Below are 9,337 nucleotides of genomic sequence, written 5' to 3'. Positions count from 1 at the left end.
CCACTCCCTATTAGCAGCTTTCCTTGGCAGGTATCCCACAGCTCTAGCATCTCTAACATCTTGGAGTATCCAAGGCAACTTCATCTTACAGCTTCTTGTTCCAATGTCTGGGATCCACAAATGGTCTTTTGGGCTCTTCAATAGGATTTGAGTCACTTCTTCCGCTCTGCCCTCTGTAGCACTCTAGGCTCTGGTTGATTCTACTCTACTGTTGCTGCTGCTCTTCATATCATCCCATTGTACTGGTATCTCCAATACACTCGGGACTTCTGCAACTTGCTTCATCAAGGGCTTCTCAAAAGCTCTCTTCATGGTGCTAAGCCTCAACTTGTTTACATGATCCCTTCAGTCCTAGACCATCAGCTGCAAAGGAGGCTTCACCTTCACCAATTGCCTTTCCAAACCTCTCACAGTATCAAGACTCAGCTGTTCTTCATGCCTGACTTCAAAACCATATCATCTGGGCGATTCTTACACATTACAAGGTCCAGCTGTAGAATAAGGTAATACCTTGGCTATCTCTGAAACAGCTTCTTTAACTCCCACAAAAAAAAATGTATAGAAAATGCATTTTACCTAAATGATGCTGGTATCGTCCTAACTCTTTTTCTTAGCTCCAGCTAACAAGTGTCCCAGTAACCCCTTGTATTCTTGACTCTAAAACTAGAGCCGCGTGGCTGAAGTTGCCAAGTTCTGCTGCTTGCTGAGGTTGGAACATGGCCCTCTTGTTCTTTTCAACAGCAGCAGCTTTCTGTTTTCCAACTTCAAAGCTTGGAAGTCCTGGAACTTGCTCTGTAAACTGGCCTTGAACTCAAAGAACTGCATGCCTCTGTCTTCTGAGCACTGGGATTAAAAGTGTGTACCACCACACCAGGAACTAAGCCTTTCTTTACCTTTTCACAAGATCTTTATGTTCTGGATTATAGTTCATTTCTGATATAGTCGTGTTGACAACTGAGAATAACCATCACATTCCATACCTTATCAATCTGACATATAATCATATCTCCTTGTGTCTAAATGAAAACAATAACCAGGTCGTAATAATCCTAATGTCATATAACTATCCCTTGTTCAACTGCAACTGCATAAACAATAAGGTAAGCTGGGTGGGATCTTTCCCTGAGATAACCACTTCCTTAATTCCTTTTAATATCCTTGAACACAGGATTTAGCTCTATTTCATTTCCTGGTGTCCCTTTAATATTTGTATTTTTCCTTTATAAGCCTCCTACTCTCTTAATCAAAACACTCCTCATAAAAGAAAACCACAGAAAAAAAGCTAAACTTGGTTGATTTGAGTCTTTTTTTTGTCAATGCAATTAATCTGAATCTCTTCACCTTAGGCCCAGACAGACTCTTTGTACAAGGTCAAAAATCAGCCACATTCTTCATCAAAATATCACAAAAACATTCTCAAGGCTACATACTAAAATTCTGTTCTGAAACCTCTAAAGCCAAACTCCCACAACTCAAATAACTCTCAACACTACTGTCTTCTATTCTTCTACTAGTATGGTCCACTAAGCCCACTTAAAGCATTCCACTGCTTTCCAAAGTTCCAACATTCCTCCAAACTATAGCATGGATAAGTCTATCAGAGCAATATCCCAGTCCCTGGTACCAACTTCTGTCTTAGGATTTCATTGCTGTGAAGAGACACCATAACCAAGGCAACCCTTATAAAGGCAAACATTTAATTGAGGCTAGTTTACACTTTCCAAGGTTTAGTCCACTATCAATATGGTAGGAACCATGATAACATGAAGGCAGACATAGTGCTGGAGACAGAGCTAAGAGTTCTATATCTTGATCTGAAGGTATCCAGAAGGAGACTGACTTCTGCAGGCTGCCAGGAGAAGGATCTCTTCCATCTCTCCCTTGAAGCTTATGCATAGCACCTCAATCCCCACCTCCACAGTGATACAGTTCCTCTGACAAAGCCACACCTCCTAATAGTACAACTTTCCATGGGCCAAGCATATTCAAACCACACTTGCTTTAGTATCCCTATTTGAATTTTCAATGCATCTCAGTTTATAAAAAAAAGACCCAGTTTACATATTTTTATATAAATATTTCAACCCTATCTAATGAAAAGTACAGTGGTTTGTGCAAGAGATTATATTGTGGTCCTACCAGTAAACATCTCTAATTTCATATATCCAAAGATGAATCCCTGGCATTCTTTCCCTAGTCTCTTCACTCTTCTTTATTTTATCAAAGGATGATAGCACTCATATAGTGTCTCAGAATTGGAAGCTGACTTATGTGTCCCTAAATGAACCTCATTAATGTAGTCACCTAGTTATATGGTCTGTGAAAGTTACTAAGGCACAAATTACTCTGATGTTGAGAAACAGAACTGAAAATATACTTTGAAAAGTATTCACTGAAGAGAAATAGGATAGGTAAATATATTTATAGATAGTTTATAAGTTTATAAGAGAGTGATGTTTGTGGGGGACTGATTCATGCAATCATGAAAGTCAACAAGTCCCATAGAGTGTTGTCTTCAAGTTGGAAAATCAAGAAAGAGTATGGCATGTAATTTATTCTGAAACCAAACGCATGAGAACCAGGAATGTTGGTGGTATAATTCCTACTATGAAATGAGAGAAGAGATATGGTACTGGTATAAGCCTCAGAATCCAAAGAACTAAGTATCAGAATTTCCTATATATTATGGCAGGAAGGATGGATGGACTGGAAAATCCATTCTCTACCCTTTTGTATTATTAGTACCCTCAATGCATGAGTTGATGTCCGTACAGGTAGCTAAGGGTAGATTTTCTTTATTCCATGTATTTAAATACCAAGCTCTTCCAAACACAACTTCAAACTTTTATACAGAGATGAGGTTTTCCTAACTACTTAGGAATCCTGCAGCCTATTCAAGTTGACATATAAAATTAGCCATCACAGAAAGGCTTGGAAAACAAGGGAAAAAAAATGGACTCACAATTTGGCTGAATATGAAAGATATTTCTTTTGTCATCATTACATTTATTTATAAGACAGGGAGAAATTTCAGATAAAAAATTAATGAAAAAAGACACAAAAGTGATAAAGATGAGTGATGAAATCAATAAAAATTATTCTGACATTGAAAAGTGAAAGAGTTTTTCCAGATTATGCCAAAAGCAGTAATTCATTAAGAGGAAGCAATAAATTTTGAATAGAAATAATGAATAGCCATTTGGATTGTTTAAGATTCCAAATAGTGAAGTAAATCATATGAATAAATTGGGAAAATATTTAAAATTCTTGCTGATTTGACACAAAGTAATGTCATTGATTAAGATAACATAAAATTCACTACAATAAACACATCGACCCAAAACTCATTGATGAGGATCATCAATTCAAATAGCATTTAATACTAGTCATGCTATATAAAAATATAGTAGAAGGCCTCATGGCTTGCAAATTAAATAAATTTGATAGAAGGTTTTCTGCATTTGCCTAAACTCTTAAAGCTGTATATGGTATTACCAATAATGTGTTGTGAAGCTAAAAGAAATGTGTAAAAACTGTCAGTAATAAAAAATCGATCAACCATGCTAGAGAGAAAATTGACTTCTTTGAAAGCGAGGCAGGCAAAAGCTGTAGGAAAAATAGTAGCATCAGAGCCTACCAGACAACTAATTAACAGAAGTATTATGTTATTCCCTTAAATTTGCTTCACATTTGTGTGATGTGACTGTTTTAGAAGACATAATTGCCTTGTGGTAAAATCCTTTTTCATCATAAAAAGAGTTGTGTCTTCCTGAGTAACAAGTAACCCCAAAAGTTAATGGGTAAAACGAATATCTTATTTTGTAATATCTGTGGAGCAAGGACTCCAAAGTGCCTTGGGTTGATCTTTTCTGAGATATTGGTTGTGGCTGCAGTCGCGTAAAGAATTGATTGCATTTGTATAATGCATATGTATAATGGCTTAATCTTCTGACTGGCAAATTATGAACAATTTTGATGGGAAGTCTCAGTTGGTCCTCACATTCTCAATCAGGTCACTTAGAACATAATAGCTGACTTGCCCCAGAGTGAGTGATGCAAGAAAGAGCAAGGTAAAAGTCACAATGTCTTTTACCATTTAGCCTCAGGATGCCCACACTATCATTTCTCCTTTATTTTACTCATTACTCAGGCCAGCCCTTTTTAGCATGTGAAGAGACCACATAAAAGTGTAAATACTGAGAAAAAAGTCACTAAAACTCATTTGGAAGCCTGCTTCCACAGCATTCCCTCTGGCCACCCAAGATTTATGGGTTTTTTTTTTTCACATTAAAAATAAAATCATCCATTCTAATCTGATGTCCTCAAATACTTGTTGCCATTTCAAATTTAGCTATGAGACCTTCCTTATTTAAATCCTCGTTGCTGCTCTCATGTAGTTCCATAAAAATGCATAGGCTCCTGTTGGTCCACAAACCTATCTACTGAAGTGCACCATCTACCTGTTCTCCTTATGTTCAATATACACTGTAGTGAGAGATGCATGACATTGATAATCACAATATATAGCTGAGACATAATTTTGGGTTTTCCAATTTTTTTTGTAGTTTTTTTTTACAAACAGATTCATTTATTTTTATTTTATGTATACGAGTGCTTTGCCAGCGTGTGTGTGTGTGTGTGTGTGTGTGTGTGTGTGTGTGTGTGTGTGTGTGTATGTGTGTGTTGATAGATGTACATGGTGCTTGCTAGAGTCAGACAAAAGTATTGGAGGCACTGGAACTAAAGTTGCAAATGATTGTGGACTGACTGTTATATGGGTTCTGGGAACTGAATTGAGGTCCTCTGGAAGACCATTAAGTGTGCTTAACAGAGAAATGACCTCTCTGGTCCACTTTTGAAGGATTTACAGATTAGTTTTGTGGTCATACTCAGCTTTTTGTTTTGTTTTGTTTTGTTTTGTTTTGTTTTGTTTTTGTTTTTTTGTTTTTTGAGACAGGGTTTCTCTGTGTAGTTCTGGCTGTCCTGGAACTCACTTTGTAGACCAGACTGGCCTCGAACTCAGAAATCTGCCTGCCTCTGCCTCCCAAGTGCTGGGATTAAAGGTGTGAGCCACCACACCCGGCTCAGCTTTTTTTCTTATAGTGACTCAGATTTAATCTTTGCTCCAAAACCTGTCCTTATTTTTAACATATCTAACATCTAGTAAGGTTGGACATTTTCAAAGCCAATAAGCTTAGTTTCATTTGGTGTAACAGCTCCCCTGGCCCCAAGTATACCATACTCTTCTTACATTTTATTATAAATATCAAGAAGATAGCATGAAGCATCCTCAATACTGCCTGGGGAAATCTCCCTCTAATAATTCCCATTTCCCATATGAAGTAGTTAAATTTTATTGAATCATGGGACATCTATGAAGTAGTAATGCACAATCTAGGTTTGTGTATTCAGGTGTTTATGAGAACAGTTGGTGTGTGGGTCAGCAAATTGATACATGGAAGAACAGTTCTAAATGTAAGTAGTAGTGTCAGATTACTAGACCAGAAAGAACAAAAAGCAGAAAGTTAAAACCTGCTAATATACAAATACTTGATTCTTCTTAAGTGGATGTATGCTTTACTGCTTCCATTTGCCTAAGGACTCCAGACAACAACTCCACAATCATTGGGGATTCAAAGATTCCCAAAGATCTTCAGGTTTATACTGACAACTCTCCAGATGAACCTAGGCCTTTACTCTCTGGCTAAGTCTATTAGTTACTATTCTGTTACTGTGTTAAAATACCATGACCAAAAGCAACATATAGAAGTAAATATTTATTATGGCTTACAGATCCAGAAACATAAGAGTCTGCCATGGTAGGAAGACACAGAAGCAAGCAGCAAGATGGAGAAGTTGCGAGATCACAGCTTACCTTCACCCAGGAAACTGAGAGCAGGAACAGGAAGCAGGTTGAGGTGATAAATACTCAAATACCACCCATGAGTAACACACTTTCTCCAGCAAAGCTCCAACATTCTAAAGGTTCCTCAAACTGCACCACTAGCCTTAGAAAAAGTGTTTACATATATGAAACTATAGAGAATGCTTCTCATTCAGACCATAACACTGGGCCTTCATAGGTTTTTTCCTCTTCTTCATTCCAGCTTCTTTTATCAAGAAGCCATCAATTTCTCGACCTTTATAGCTTACAGACATTGAGATAATATTCATCCTCTGATCATATAAATCATTGTACTAAATCCCAGTGTTTATTGCCTTTATATTGTTGTGATTTGGTATCTAATTAAGGGAAAATTAGGAATTTGAAATTTACATCTATAGTTCTTGGTTGTACTGATTCTGGGAAGAAGTGAAGTAGGACATCATGGCAGCAAAAGCATGTGGTGGAGAATGTTTCTTTATATCATGGTGGACAGCAAACAGAATAAATGACACAAAGAAACCAGGGAAAGGACATTTTCATAGGTACATCCTCCTTTCTTCCCGTGTCCTCCCTCTTCATACTTGGTCTGACCTTTTAAAGATTCCAATACTTCCTAAAATATTACCATTAGCTGAAGACCAAACCACCAAGAGTGTTTATGGAAGACTCATCACATTTAAACAATACTAATCTTCTTTCATAATTATGTTCCTGTTTCTAATTGATTTAGTTGCAATAGAGAGCTTTGATTAATCTAATGGATCCTACAAAATTACCAAAAATGAATAAACTACAAACTTTTTTTTTTCTTAAAGTTCTTCACAGTTTTATTCTTTGTGCGCAAAGATTAGCATGATCGGTTCCACTTGGTAGTCGAACAATCCATTCAAGGTCGCTTAGTCCAACTTAATGAAGCCTATGTCCTTCACATACTGCCGGAAGCACTGGCAGCACATGTTCAGCCCGTATTTGCGGATCAGACCATGGCGGTTAGAGCAAATGTGGCAAGAGCAGGAATCCTGGCCAAACTTCTGAGGGTGACTCCAGTAGAGCTGCTGGTGACCCATCTTGCCTTCAGAAAAAGCATAAACTACAAACCTTTACACCCTTTATATGCTGTGTCATAGTTAGGGTTTCTATTGCTGTAAAGAGACATGATGGCCAAGGCAACTCTTACAAAGGACACCATTTAATTGGGGCAGGCTTACAAGTTCTGAGGTTCAGTCCATTATAATCATGGCTGGAAGCATGGCAATATCCAGGCAGGCATGGTGTCTTAGTCAGGGTTTCTATTCCTGCACAAACATCATGACCAAGAAGCAGTTGGGGAGGAAAGGGTCTATTCAGCTTACACTTTCCACATTGCAGTTGATCACCAAAGGATGTCAGGTCTGGAACTCAAGCAGGTCAGGAAGCAGGAACTGATGCAGAGGTCATGGAGAGATGTTCTTCACTGGCTTGCTTTCCCTGGCTTGCTCAGCCTGCTCTCTTATAGAACCCAAGACTACCAGCCCAGAGATGGTCCCACCCACAAGGGGCCTTTCCCCCTTGATCACTAATTGAGAAAATGCCTTACAGCTGGATCACATGGCTGCATTTCCCCAACTGAAGCTCCTTTCTCTGTGATAACCCCAGCTTATGTCAAGTTGACACAAAACTAGCCAGTACACATGGCACTGGAGGAGTTCAGCCATCTTGTTCTGAAGGCAAACAAGAAAAGACTGGTTTCCAGGAAACTAGGAAGAGAGTCTCAAAGCCAACCCCCACAGTAACACACCTACTCTAACAAGACGAAACCTCCTAATAGTGCCACTCCCTGGGCCAAGCATATTCAAACCACCACATTCCACTGCCTGGACCCATACCTAGGCATACCATAATGCAAAATATATTTAGTCCAAATTCAAAAGTCTATAACAGTCTCTAAAATGTTAAAAGTCAAAACTTCAGAGTCTCTTCTGAGATTCATGCAATGTCTAAACTGTAATCCCTTAAGAAATCAAAATAAAAAGCAGATCACATACCTCCAACATCATACAGGATATACATTACTGCTTCAAAATGTTGTGGTGATGAAATACTGGAACAAAGCAAGACATAAAACCAGCTGGACAAATTCCAAAATCCACATCTCCACTTTTAAGATCTCCAACTCCTTTCATCTTTGTTGACTGCTGTTGGCAGATCTTGCATTCAGCAGCAACAATCTTTGTTCTCTTGGGCTGGTTCCACTCCCTGTTAGTAGCTTTCCTCAGCAGGTACCCCAGCTATTCCACAGCTCTGTCTGACATCTCTAACATCTTGGAGTATATAACATAACTTCAACTTTACAGCTCCTTGTTCCAATGTCTGGGATCCACGCATGATTTTCTGAGCTCTTCCAAAGGGCTTGTGTCATTTTTCTACCTCTGCCATCTGTAACACTCTAGTTGACTCCATTCCACTGCTGCTGCTGTTCTTGATGATCATCCAGTGGTACCAGTGTCTCCAATACACTGGAGTCTTCTGATCCAACTAGGCTTTACCAAAAGCCTCTCATAGACTCTCTTCATGGTGCCAAGCCTCAACTTCCTTGCATGACCCCTTCAGTCCTGGGGAAATAACTGCAACTGAGACTGCACATTCATCAATGGCCTTCCATGGCCTTTCAGAGTGCCGAGCCTCTCAGCTGTTCCCCATGACCTCTTCATGCCTTCAAAACCAGTACCACCTGGGGGATTCTTACACATTACCAAGTCCAGCTACAGCACACGGTACATATCTATGGAACACCGCTTCTTTATGCTCTCAGAAAACATGTCCCAGAAGATTTCATCTCAGTGATGCTGGTCTCATCTTAATCACCACTAACTTCTTAGCTCCATCTAACAAGCATCATCAATTGTCCTAGTAGTCTCCTTCTACTCTTGATTCTAAAGACAGAACCACAGGAATGAAGCTGCTGAGTTTTGCTACTTGCTGGAACTGGAAGATGCCCCCCTTGCTCTATTCCATTCTCCACCGCTCAAGCTTGGCTGTCCTGGAACTTGCTCTGTAAACTGACCTTGAACTCAGATCTGTATTCCTCTCTCTCTCTCCTGAATTCTACAATTAAAGGTGTGTACCACAATGGCTAGACCTAAGCTTTTTCTATTTGGTCTTTTCTCTGTACCAGGATGGCATTGAACTCAGGGATCTGCTTGTCTCTGTTTCCTGGGATTAAAGGTATATGTTACCATCCCTGTACCTCAGCTTTTTTTTTTTTCATTTTTTTAAGGTATTTACTTCATTTACATTTTAAATGTTATCCCCAAAGTCACCTTTACCCTCCCCACCCGCTCGATTTTAGTGGGATTGGTTCCAGCTTCTCTCCATTTAGTTTGATGTTGGCTACTGGTTTTCTGTAGATTGCTTTTTTTCTGTTTATGTATGGGACTTGAATTCCTAATCTTTCCAAGACTTTTATCATGA

General features: G+C 39.0%; 1 pseudogene; it reads right to left on the bottom strand.

Annotated features, from left to right (window-relative positions):
• Window positions 1-6,783: 6,783 nt before the first annotated feature.
• LOC110314234 lies at window positions 6,784-6,954 on the bottom strand (annotated as a pseudogene).
• Between the last annotated feature and the right edge of the window lie 2,383 nt (window positions 6,955-9,337).

This window comes from Mus pahari, chromosome X, assembly GCF_900095145.1.
Source record: "Mus pahari chromosome X, PAHARI_EIJ_v1.1, whole genome shotgun sequence".
NCBI classification, from domain to species: domain Eukaryota; kingdom Metazoa; phylum Chordata; class Mammalia; order Rodentia; family Muridae; genus Mus; species Mus pahari.
The sequence above is the reverse complement of the archived record's forward strand: the minus strand, read 5'-3'. Positions and strand labels throughout refer to the sequence as shown.